We start from the raw sequence: 14,044 nt of genomic DNA, 5'->3' as shown, positions 1-14,044 counted from the left end.
ATTTATTTTAGAGAGAGAGAGTAGGGGAGGGGCAGAAAGGGAGGGAGAGAATTCCAAGCAGACTCCCCACTAAGCATGCAACCCTACCCAGAGCTCGATCCCAAGACTCTAAGATTAGGACCCAAGCCAAAATCAAGAGCCAGTTGCTTAATCAACTGAGCCTCCAGGTGCCCCTGTAACTAATAAAATTTTTAAAAAATAAAACTCGTTCGTTTGCTATAGTCCTGTTGGAATCATGAAAGCAAGACCTGTTGACTCTCAGAACCAGGTGCTCAGGGGTCCCATTCCTAAGGTGGCAGTCATTCAAGCTGGGGCACCAGTCATGGGTACAAACTCCTTCCAGAGGGATGCTGCCAATTTTGTTTTATCCTTAAACACTGCCAGCGAAAGAAGGCACTGCTCCTGTCCATATCTCAAAATGAGGATAATAGCATCCACAACACAGAACAGCTTGGAGAATCAAAAAATTTGGTACAGGTAAAGTACACAAAACACTGCCTGGCAGAACTCTTCATGTGCGGGGCCTGGGCATGCTTATACCTACATGTACACCCACACCCATACACCTATGCTCCCGACTGCATGTACATGCATACACACACACAAGGATTTTTACCTCTTCCCTTCATTAGAGTCATGATTTCTGAAGTTAATGTTTACCTACTTGACTTCCCAGTTATTTAATTTTTTTAAACTGAATGACATTGGCAGAATCTGCATGATTCCCCTGGGGCCTCCTGGGGTCAGCAAGCGTACTGTGGACCCTAAGACACAGATTTTTAAATCAAAGAGCATTCTCCCTCTACTTCAAGAAGGTAACCCATGCTGTAAAGAGGTCTGAATGAACAGGGACGAATCACAAGGATTACTGAAGAAGCCTTCAATCAAACGTCCTTAAGCACCCACAACACGTGAAGTCCACAGCTACATACTTACTTAAGGAACCATAGAAAATGCAGCAAAACATGATTTAAAGCACAAAATACAAAGCTTGTGACAGAGAAATTGTAGCTTTGAAATGGAACTTTTATGTGGGAAATTAGCAAACTCTAATATAGCCTAGCCATTTATTTGGCTGTCTCCATGATGGATGTGGATTACATTATAATTGATTTAGCAATGGTCACTCGCACAGTGAATTTCAGGACAAATTCCTAAAAATGGCCAGATTTTATATTGCATGACCTCACTTTTATTTAGACCAATGTTTTTTTTGTTTTAAAGACACAGCATACACATTCTGCTGTGACTGTTTTCTTTTTTCTTTCTTTCTTTTTTTTTTCCCAAAGAAGCCAGATAAGCGGATTTAATTAATTTTTCTTCTGGGCCTTCTCTAATCCTAGAATGACATCCCATCAGTCTCTCTAGCACTTGGGAGGCCATTCGTTTGTTTGTCTCTTCACTGGACTTACAGGCCAATTTATATTTATATTTGCACAAAGTCCTACAAACAGAAGGTATTCAAAGTTTTTTCAATTGTATCGATATGGAGTTGTAACAAAAATTATTTTAGATGTCATTTTTTAAAAGAGAAGAGATAGCTTTCATTTATTTAAATATTGAAATATTTAAAACAACAGGCTATGAATTTTAAGCAAATAGGTACTTTAGCTTTAAACTATTTAACTGGTAAAATGAGGTTTATCTTGGGGGTGTCTGGGTGGCTCCGTTGGTTAAGCGACTGACTTTGGCTCAGGTCATGACCTCAGGGTCCAGCAATAAAGCCCGATGTCAGACTCTCTGCTCAGCAGGGAGTCTGCCTCTCCCTCTCTCTGCTCGTGCTCTCTCTCTCTCTCTCTTTCAGATAAATAAATAAAATCTTAAAAAAAAATAAGGTTTATCTTGTCTACATTTTAGAAAAGAACTACCTTAAGATGAGGGCAGGGGTTTTCTTTGTTTTGTTTTACTTTGGGTGGGGGGCTTAAATGTTTTCTATTGTACCTTATGTGATTTAAAGTAAATTTTTATTAAATCGACTTAGATTTCTATAACTTCTATGCCAAGGAATCTGAAAGGAAAAGTCTGTATTAAAATTTGCACCAGGAGGGGCACCTGGGTGGCTCAGTCTGTTAGGCATCTGCCTTCAGCACAGGTCCTGATCCTGAGGTCCTGGGATAGAGCCCTGTATTGGGCTCTCTGCTCCGTGGGGATTCTGCTTCTCCCTCTGCCTCTCCCCCCGCCACCGCCGCTGTTCATGTGTGCTCTCACTCTCTCTCTCTCTCTCAAATAAATAAAATCTTTAAATAAATTGTAACAGGAATTATAGCTACTTGCACTATGCACTAAAAATACATATACAGGGGCGCCTGGGTGGCTCAGTGGGTTAAAGCCTCTGCCTTCAACTCGAGTCATGATCCCAGAGTCCTGGGATCGAGCCCCGCATGGGCTCTCTGCTCCTCGGGGAGCCTGCTTCCTCCTCTCTCTCTCTCTGCCTGCCTCTCTGCCTACTTGTACTCTCTGTCTGTCAAATGAATAAATAAAATATTTAGAAAAAAAAATACATATCCAAGAGATTGATTTGAGGAAGATATAACAGAGCATTTTATTAAAAAAGGCAAATGCTGTAGGACTGTGGAAATTTAATAACAAGATTCATTATCTTTATATTCACTGTAGTGAAATTAACAATCTGTGTAGTATATGTCCTTGAAGTTAGTTTGAGAAACTAAGGATGCATTTCTTCAGTTAACCTCTTCAGTCTATACTGGCTATGGGTAAATATAAATATTCATATAATAAAGTGTGTTCGTTAAATAGAGAAGCATATTCTAAGCCTCAATAAATGTTTCTTAAAAATTGAACTCTTATATTTTTTTTGTGGTGGCTTCTTACTGATTTCCGAGAATGAAGAGTATGAAGGAAGAAAAGTTTGATCCTATATGTGACCTTGTACAGTCCCCAAACAGGCATATCTATGGAAGCCAATTCATTTTATCCTACAGTCAATAATTTGTCTTCCTATTGGTTACAATAGGTTACAATATCAGATTCTCTAATAACTCAGCAATAAAGGAAGGTCTCCTGAAAGAGGGGTTGTTTTGTACAATGTTGTCTTTTTCTAAACCTTTTTATATGTTTTTCATAGCTTCATCATTCTTACCTATACCAATATCATGTATACATTATGTAACTAAGATTGAGCTTTGAAGCTCCTCTTAAGAGTATTATGAAGAGGAACTTCAATAATTTGTAGAAGTAGAAAGAAAAATAACTTTCATTGGAGATTTTCTAAATAGTTATAACCATATCCAGCCCAATGTTTAAAACTTAGGTAGTATGAAAACTTTATTTTACAAACTGACTTCATTATATGTCAGCTTGCAAATTAAAAATAAACTGCATAATTAAAACAGACAATGACTAAATATATTTTTAAAAAAGCAGTCACTTTTTTTTTCTCAGTTGGCATGACCTGAATTCAGAGACCATATTTGCCCTGGATGATTTATCTAAAAATGGCTTTTGAGGTTGAATAGTTCCATGAAACACTGAAATAAGCACTTTTACATCAATAGGAATTGACGTCAAAACTGTTAGGCAAAAATTGCCACCCATGGTGATAATCCTGGGAAACTGTGATGTCATGATACTTTATACAATCAAAATATATATTATTTAAAAAGCAGAAAAACTAATATATAGTAAACAATTTTTTTCTTAGAAAGACTTATTCTGAAATACAAAAAAAAAAAAACACCAACAGAAAACTTAGAAGAACATACAACTTTATGTTAACTTTATGTTTCCTTTTTCTGTCCACCAAAATATGTTCACTTTCAGTAAGAGCAAATACTTTTATGCTAGCCACAAATCTAAGAGCATCTACTAAACAATGGCACCACATTTAATTTTCACAACTATCTTATGTGGCAGATACTCTTGTCATTTCCAATTTTTAGATGAAGAAACAGAAGTACAAAGAACTTAATTTATCCAAGGACCAAAAACTCTGGTTATCAGCAAAGGCACTGGATCTTCATAAACTGGTTCTAGACCTCATATTCCTAACAGCTCCACTATAATGCCTCTCTACTCCTAATAGGTAAATATCATTTAAGATCTGAAATTAGAATGCTTAAGGCAACAGAACAGATAATTGCTTAATTTATGTTTAAGCAGTACTGATGTACCTAACACTTGAAATGTCAATAATTTATATTAACTTTAAATTATGTGGAGATAGAATTCTTGACAATTTAATATCCTCATTAACTGTGAATTCAAGATTCCTTACCTTTTTTCATGTTATAATCTATTTCAAGCATTTACATATTTATTATAACTAATAGTTTGTATCAGATATACTTCATGCCACGGTAAAGAACAACTAATAGAACCATTAATTTATGCATTTTATTTTTTAAAAAGACATATTTATTTGACAGAGAGTGCTAGCGAGCCAGTCTGCACAAGCAGGGGGAGGGGCAGGCTGAAGCAGAGGGAAAGGGAGAAGCAGGCTTCCTGCTGGTTGGGGAGCCTGATGCGGGGCTCGATTCCAGGACCCTGGGATCATGACCTAAGCCAAAGGCAGCTGTTCAATTGACTGAGCCACCCAAGTACCCAATTTATGCATTTAATAACTATGTTAACTTCACAATGTATACAAGCAGTGAAATATTATATATTATCATAGTTAGTTTTTCTGTGGCTCTCCCTCATTATACCATAAACTCAATGAAGGAAGAACTATATCTTATTTGCCTTTGTACCTTTAGTTCTTTGAAAAATGTCTGGAGTAACAAACATTGCCAAAATTATCACAGCATCAATAACTCTGTTTGTGTAGGGATCTGTCCAAATGCTGAAAATACTTTATAAAGAGTTGATTTTATGTTATATAAACTTTCCAGACTGGTGTTTATGGTTTGCTTTCATACAGCTTAGGATAATTATTAATTATACAGTACATTTGTTATTTATTTGCTTAATATTTTGTCAATATCACTGATTTTTAAGTTCTATGAGGGGCAAGATTCTGCAATTTTTATTTTGCTACTATAGCTCCAACACTTAGCCCAATGTTTGGCAGATGGGCACTCAAGTTTAACAATCTATTAATTATGCACATCTACATAAAATTAATAAATTCAGGAAGAATTGGCAAATCTCCTTCTTTTCTTTGTTTCCCTTCAAAACACATATTGACTTTTCCAAGTCTAAACTATCTAGGAAAAATGTGCATATTTACCTGAGGCTCTCATGAGTGCCTTAAGTTATAGAGTAAGCATCTGGGTACCATGACACACAGAAGTCCAGCTGTAGAAACGCTGTTTCATTTAACCTAAAATAGGAGACCAAAGACATAAAAATAAAAAAGGAAGGCAATTAATTAAATCAATGGGCCATTTTTTTTTGTGGCTGTTATGCATTTTCTGACTCTGTTTCTACATAAACTGGAAATTTCTTAGGACACTAAAACAGTATACAGAAACCAGCAAAAAAAACAGGTTGCCTATAAGGCTAAGATATTTGGACTATGTTCAAAGCCCATCTGAGTTTTGATTGTTTGGGACTTGTTTTAGTTTTATTTACTCCTACTCAGTGTTCAGTTCCCTATCTTCTGGTAACAAACTGATTTTTCTTTGGATACAATTTAGTTGAAATATAAATAAAAACACCCTATTCCCAAGGCCAAGGGGATCTCAGTTAAGCCAACTAGATGTTCTTCCTAGACATCTGAGGTTCCCAAACCAAGTCAACTATTGGAGTTGACAAATTCCAATAAAAACACTCCCAAATGTTTCTATCCAGATATTCAAACAAATCTGTTTTTAACCCTTCTAAGTTTAGTTGTATTGTGGCTTGTTTTAGCCTATGAACCATTTCATATTTGTTGAGTGGTATTATCTTGCATCAAGTAACTAGAGTCACTTTAATTTGCCTGCAACAAGAAGAGCAACAGCTAGACTCTGAGTTTTTCAGAGGGATGAATTCATTGGGGGTGTGGTTAGGTTGATTCATCTGGTGGTAATGATTATAATGTATCAGAAGAAAAAGAGATAAGCACCAGGAGGATCAAACAAGAGGCTGTTGAAAAGATTACAGAAGAAGCCAGAATTGTTTCATGGAGTTAAAATGAAACGTATTTAGTGTTATATAAATTCAGCCACAGAATTCATCATTGCTTCTTACCCTAGTTGCCACTGAGCAAGATAAGTGAATGCCAATGGCAAAGCTAAATATTGTAGTGGAAACCTGTCAAGGTGTCTGTTTCATCACCATTGTCTTTCTCATGATTTCAATGGTCACTTAAAGCTCTATTTCTCTTGTTTGCATGCACCAGATATATGATTGCCTCACACATATTCACTTCTTCACTACTTATAGACCATCTCTCATATTGCCTTTTATAAGAAACTCTTCTATATTCCTGCCATGTTGCCTCTCCTTGTTTTAAATCACTGTCCCTTATTTAATTTGTCAAAGGTCATTATTCTAATTAAAAAAAAAAACTGAACCACAGGTATAGCTATCATCTGTCAGCATACAACATTGTTAAATATCATTGACTATATTCCTTATGCTGTATCTTTTATTCCTGTGACTTATTCAGTCCATAACTGGAAGCCTACATCACTCAACCCATTTCACCATTTTGCTCATCCCCCCACTCCCTTCCCTCTGGCAACCATTAGTTTGTTCTCTGTATTTATAGATCTGATTCTGCTTCTTGTTTGTTTATTCATTTGTTTTGTTTTGTGGATTCTATATGAGTTAAATCATGTGGTATTTGTCTTTCTCTGTCTGACTTATTTCACTCAGCATAAGTGAAACCCTTTAGGTTCATCCATGTTGTCACAAATGGCAAGATATCATCCTTTATATGGCTGCATACTATTCCAGTGTATAACTATATCTTTATTCATTCATCTATGGATGGACCCTTAGGTTGCTTCCATATCTTGGCTATTGTAAATAATTCTTAATAAACATAGGGATGCATATATCTTTTTGAATTAGCATTTTTGGTTTGGGGGGTGGATGCCTAGTAGTAGACTTACTGGATCTTATGGCAATCCTATTTTTAAGTTTTCAGAAATCTCCATATTGTTTTCCATATTGGCTTTACCAGTTTACATTCCCATCAACAGTGTATGAGGGTTCCTTTTTCTCTGCATTCTCACCATCACCTGTTATTTCCTCTCTTTTTTATTCTAGTCATTCTGACAGTTGAAAGGTATTATCTCATTTTGGTTCTGATATGCACTTCCCTCATGATTAGTGACGCTGAATATCTTTTCATGTATCTGTATGTCTTCTTTGGGAAAATGTCTATTCAGGTCCTCTGCCCATTTTTAAATCAGATTTTTTTTTTATATAGAGCTATTTTACTTTTTTTTTTTTTTTTTTTTTTTTTTTCAGAAAGAGAGAGAGAAAGCACACAAGCAGGCAGAGAGGCAGGCAGAGGAGGAGAGAGAGGCAGGCTCCCCGCCGAGCAAGGAGCCCCATGCAGGACTCGATCCCAAGACCCCAGGATCATGACCTGAGCTGAAGACAGTGGCTTAACCCACTGAGCCACCCGGGCGTCCCTATAGAGCTATTTTAAGTTCTTTACTTTGGATATTAACCCCTTATGGGATATATCATTTGCAAATACCTTCTCCCATTCAGTAGGCTGCCTTTTTGTTTTGTTGTTTCCTTCATTATATGAAAAATTGTTATTATTATTCCGTATTTTTTAATATACTCTTTCAGACTTAATGGTTTTCCCAATTTGCTCAACCTTCTCATTCACAGCAAGTAATATGGTCTTCCACTCCATTAAGAAATATGATGTTATTAAGCATTTTGCTCAGTTTCACCCAGCCCATGGTCAGTGAATATTTACCCCACTACATTGTCCTCACTTTCATACTCTTAATCAAGATATCCTCTCTGATTCCCTATTACCATCCTTTGCTTTGCTTAGCTCACGGCAACCCTTTCTTTCACAGAAGGGCTCTTCTACTTTGGAAAACGTGCCATTTGTCCTCTTATTGACCCTCATAGTACCCATGTACTCAGCAACTGTGCTTTTCACATTGCATATAAAATTCCTATTAGTGTTCCTGTTACTCCTACTAAAACATGTGACTTCTTAAGGTCAGGCATTATATTCGTCATAATATCCATTATCCTTGCACAAGAAAATCCTGTTCTATGTGCTAGATAAGGTGGTAGGCACTGTAAATATAAATATGAAAGACATATTTCCCCAAGATCAAGGACTTTAAACTAGGTGAATCCCACAAAGCAATTTGAAGATTACAGATGAAAGTGAAGCTTAACAAAAGTAGGGTTAAGAGAATGAAGAAGAACATGAGGTAAATCATGTAAAAATGGGAAGTAAATGACATGGAAGTTTTATTCCCTAGGATGGTCTACACTTTTCAATTGAAAATTTCAAGAATTTTCAAGAATGACTTGCTGGTCGAAAATAAAAGGTAGTTTTTTGTTACAGTCTCAACTCTGATGTATAAAGATCTTGGAAATCATCACTGCCATCCTCACATTTAAAAATAATGGTTGAACAAACTGAAAATCAATGACTTTTTTTCAGATCAATCAGAAATTTGAAGTCACAGGGCAACTACCATCTAAAAGCTAGAGAGGGATGCATACCCAGAGGAGAATCACGGCTGAGTCCAGCTGAATGGTAGCAGAAGCCACTGGACAAAAAGGTAACTGGTGGTAACAGTTAAATGGAGCCATAGACATTTAGGAACCAGTTTTTGGATGATCATGCATTTCACTGCTTTACGATTAATTTCTGGGTCATACAGTAATTGCCATTCATACCTCTTCTTTGGTGAAGTATCTGTAACATTTTTTGCATGTTTTTTCTAATCAGTTTTTATAATCATTATTGTGGAGTTTTGACAGTTGTTTATATATTCTAGCTATAAGGACTTGCTTGGATTTTAGTAGAATATCACTAAACTCATGTATTACTTTGCAGAGAATTTATAACTTTACTATGTTGAACTCTCAAATTTATGAACATGGTATATGTCTGTATTTAGGCCTTTTTAAAACTAATTTCATCAACATTTTTATGTTTCAGCATACATAGCCTATGCATATTTTATTAGGTTTATACATAAGTATTTTATTTTTCTTTGGAACAGTTAAAGTATTGTGTTTTAAATTTTAGTTTCCATATATTCATTGTTAATATATAAAAATGCAATATTTTTGGTGTTTTGATCTTGTATCCTGCAATCTTGGTAAGCTCACTTATCATTCTAGGAGATTATTTACTTAATTGTTTTAATTTAAAAAATTAGATTCTTTGGAATTTTCTATGTAGAAATCTTGTTAACTGCAAAAAGGAATAGTTTTAGTATTCTTTTCCAATATGTATTCTTTCACTTCTTTTTCTTGTCTTATTACAGTGGCTTGAAGTTCTGGTATTTTGCTGAGTGAGAGTGGAAACAGCAGACATTATTAATTATTCCTCAAAATTCAATCTTTCACCATGAAGTATAATGTCAGCTGTAGGTTTTGTAGATGTTTTTATCAAGTTGAGGAAGTTCCCCTCTATTCCTTGAAGTAAATCTCTTATAGATGTATTGTTGGATTATGCTTATTTTTAATCCTCTCGGCCAATCTCTGTCTTCTCATGGGTGTATTTTGACTATATTTTTGTAAGTACTGATTTATTAAATATGACATTTTATTTTCTGTATTTCATTTGTTTCCTCATTTTTTCTTTTCCTACTTTCCTGTAAATGACTTGAATTTTTTTTTGTAGGATTGTATCTTGACTTACTTAGGTTTTGTTTTTTTCTTGTTGTTGTTGTTTGTTTTAGTATATGGCTTTGTATGCGTTTCTCAGTGGTTGGTCTAGGTATTACGATATACACATTTAACTTAGCACAGTCTGCTGATACTGATGTTTTAACTGCTTCAATTGAATTTTAAAAATCTTCCCTTTAAAATGCTTTACCTTCTTTACCTTTAAAGAGAAATGTTCTCAGTTTTAGGTTTACTGGCAACAGGTTTTCTTAGTTTGCCTTTGAGAATGCCTTTATTTCCCCTCCATTCCCGATATTTATTTACACTGGATATTTACTTTGTGGTTACATTTTCCTTTCACTACTTGAAAACTGTTATGCACTTCCTGCTGGTTCCTATTAATTTCAGATGAGAAATATGTTGCAATTCAAACTGGTGTTTTTTGATTATTTTCTCTGGTCACTTTAGAGAGTTTTTTTTCTTTGTTTCTAGTTTTCATAAGCTTAATTATTATGTGTCCTGGCATGGATTTCTTTGACTCTATCACTTTTAGAGTTCATTCATGTTCTTTTGTCTTTAGATTTATGTCTTTAACTAAATTTGGGAAGTTTTCAGCTATTATTTCTTTAAATAGTTTTCTAGTCCCAGTTCTCTCTTCTCTGCTTCTGGGATTTAGATGATAGGAACTTATATTGTAAATTTTAAAATACATATTTTCTGGCTGCCTCAACATCCCCACAAACAGGCTGTAAGCACTTCACCCAGGTGGCTGGCACTAGTGTGATAAAGTTTGTCACTGCCACAAGTTCCCCTTCTTACTCTCCCCTATGACCCAGCGACATTTCAAATGTACCAGTGACATTCCTTCACACATTCTGCTTATAAACTTTATTCTGGTTCCCAATGAAAGCACTTGTCCGCAAGTCCTCCCTCTGTTTCAGCTTGCAACTGCTTGGTTGAACTAGCTCCCTTGGTTCTACCCCCAGGCCTCCTCATGACATGCAGTGACTGTTTCTCTAAGACCTGTAAGTATAATAAACTTTGTTTTCCTATGCCTCTCTTGTGTTTTTTTTTTTTGTGGCCATACTTGAGTGGCCATTTCATGAGAGACTACAAAACATAACTCTTTAGTTGCTGGTCCACAGATTACTGAGGCTATGCTAATTCTGTTGTTGTTTTTGTTTTACAAACAATGTTCTCTCTGGTTTTTAGAATGGGTAAATCCTACTGATCTGTCATTAAGTTCAAGGATTCCATCTTCCTGTCACATCTGGTCTACTACTGAGACCATTCCAAATTTCGTTCTGTTTTTGGTGATTATATTTTATTTTTCAGTTCTATAATTGACATTGGGTTTTTGTATAATTTCTATTTCTTTGCTGGAAATAACATTTTATTCTGTTGTTTCAAGAGAACTTATAATTGCTTTCTGGATTTCATTTTTATTACGGCTACTTTAAAATTCTTGTCAGATAACTACACCATCTGATTCATTTTACTGTTGGCATCTACTTTCTTTTCTCATTCAATTTGTGATTTCCCTTGTTCTTATTATAAGTGATTTTCCATTGTGTGTTTGAATGTTTTATTTTTCAAGTCCTATGGCTCCTAAACAGTCTGACTTCTTTTTTCCACCTATCAGAATCTTTTTTGATATTGTTGTTTTTGGTCCATTAGATTTAGGTTTTTGTTTTGTTTTGTTTTGTTTTTAGTTGCAACTAGGAGGATTTGAGGAGAATAAAGCTACTCTATCTTTATGGAATCAAGAATCCCATATTTCTAGATTACTTTTTGTTTTGTTTTGACAAATCTGATTTGTTACTTTTTTATGTCTTGTGCTTCATTTTCATACATTTTATTTTATTTCTTTAATTTTAATTTTATTTCTTTAGATACATATATATTTTAAGGATGTATTTATTTATTAGAGAGAGAGAGCAGTAGACGGAAAGAGAATCTTAAGCAGACCCTGCACTGAGCACAGAGCACAACCCCAGGACTCAGTGTCACCACCCTGAGGTCATTACCTGAGTGGAAACCAAGAGCCGGATGCTCAACCGATGGTGCCACCCAGGCACCCCTTCTAAAGTAGATTTAACATAAGTATTTTACATTTTATGTCTGATATAGCCAATTTTAATGTCTCTGTATCTGAAGGTGATATTATTTCTTTTGATTCTTGCTGGCCATGCCTCCTTCTGTTTATGTTTTGTAAGTTTTAGAAATCAGCTCATTTTCCCTTAAAATTTACCACAAGAATTCTTTAATACCTTGCTGAATGTGATTATTTATAGACTATTTGCATTTGCTTCCATCTGCTTTGGAGGGTACTAGAGACCCTTCTAACCCAGGACCATTTGAATATAAATTCTGAGCTTTAGGTTTTTTGTTGTTTTCTGAAGATGAGGATGACATGACACCTGTTACACTATACACTATATATATACACTATACACTATTCTTTTTTTTTAAATAATTTATTTTTTTATTAACATGTAATGTATTATTAGCCCCAGGCGCCATACACTATTCTTATCATTTAAAGAATATGCATGCTGATCTAGAAGGATGAATATTAGGTTTTGTTTTGCTATAAATCATCTCTATAAACAAGAAGTTTTAAGGGCATTTAAAAAAAAAAAAACCCTTGGGAATTCCTACATAAATCTGGTAGTATTATACACAGAAGTCATTGTTAAGAAATATTAAGATAAAGGTTAACACAACAATAGGATTGTATTTACTTGTATTACTTTCTATAAAGAAAAGAAACATCTATTTTTCCTCAAGCTATATTCTGTTTTCAGAGAAAAGAGAACTCAAAAAAATTAAAGAGAAAAATTTCCCCCAAATTTTAATGAGTTCTACTAAGCAGCAGCAGATTTACATTTTGTAGCTCCCTCTTCCCTAAATATTTATATGCAAAATCAACCTCTAAAATCCCTGATTTTAAGACATCAGTTCAGATTTAATTTACACAAAGTACATTGTTGACTAGTTTGTTTAGAAGGCAATATATAATCAATTCTGAGCCAAGCTATAAAAAGGCAAGATTGTTACTATAAATATATCCCTCATAATACTGTGTCTAGATAGTATCATAAGAGTAACTAATGGAGTAGCCTGGGAATTTGAGAAATATAAATAAATAAATTTTTCTTGCAGGAGACCTTTAAATTTTACAACAAAAATCTATTTTAAATTAGATTTACATATGAATTCAATAAAAAGAGATATACTAAAATAAAGATTAATTCTTTCAGCAAATATTTAGTGAGCAGCTATTACTTACTTGGCACTGGTAATTCAAAGTAAACATAAGACCTTGAATTCACGGAACCTGCATTCTAGTGGGTGAGCTTACAGAAATTTATTTAGTAGCAGTCATACCAAACTAGAGATTTATCAAATGCATAAAACATTAGCCATATAAATATCGAGTTTTCTTAGTAATACTCTAAATATATCAAAATTTTCTCAAAAAAATTTCTCAGAATTTTACTTAAGCCATTAACATCTCAAAATAATAAATAAATTAATATGTTATTTTTTCTGACAGAATAAAAAAAATTTCTAGATCACATATATTTTTTTCAGATGTTATAGAATTTCGGTGTTCTTTCAAAGCCAAATATATATATTTTTTAAAATTTTATTTACTAATTTGAGAGGAAACAGTGAGCAAGAGAGAGAAAAAGAGAGAGAGAGAGAGCACAAGCAGGATGAGGGGCAGAGGCAGAAGCAGGCTCCCCAGTGAGCAGGGAGCCCAAGGTGGGATTCGATCCCAGGAACCTATGATCATGACCTGGGCTGAAGGCAGCTGCTTAACTGACTGAGTCACCCAGGTGCCCCAAGGCCAAATATTTTTTAATAGTGAGGTACACATGCTAAATTAACTACCCTTAGGGCTTCAACTCCCTTCTATCTATATTCTGTGGTCAACATGCTGAAACTGAAACTGCTCTTAACAGCATCACCAGTGACCTCTCTTCTGTCAAAATCAAAGTACACTATTTTCCCTTTACCTGAATCACTAATAGTCTTCCTAAATGACTGCCATACTTCCAGTTGGCACACATTCTACAAATCCTGTAAACTATAAAATTACGTTTTTTTAAAAGTACATGTATGGGGGCTCCCGGGTGGCTCAGTGGGTTAAAGCCTCTGCCTTCAGCTCAGGTCATGATCTCAGGTCCTGGGATGGAGCCCTGCATCAGACTCTCTGCTCAGCAAGAAATCTGCTTCCTCCTCTCTCTCTGCCTGCCTCTCTGCCTGCTTGTGATCTCTCTCTCTCTGTCAAATAAATAAATAAAATCTTTAAAAAAAT

The sequence above is a fragment of the Lontra canadensis genome, unplaced genomic scaffold (genome assembly GCF_010015895.1).
Source record: "Lontra canadensis isolate GAN:19392208 unplaced genomic scaffold, GSC_riverotter_1.0 scaffold2, whole genome shotgun sequence".
Classification (NCBI taxonomy): Eukaryota; Metazoa; Chordata; class Mammalia; order Carnivora; family Mustelidae; genus Lontra; species Lontra canadensis.
This window is presented reverse-complemented; position numbering follows the sequence as displayed.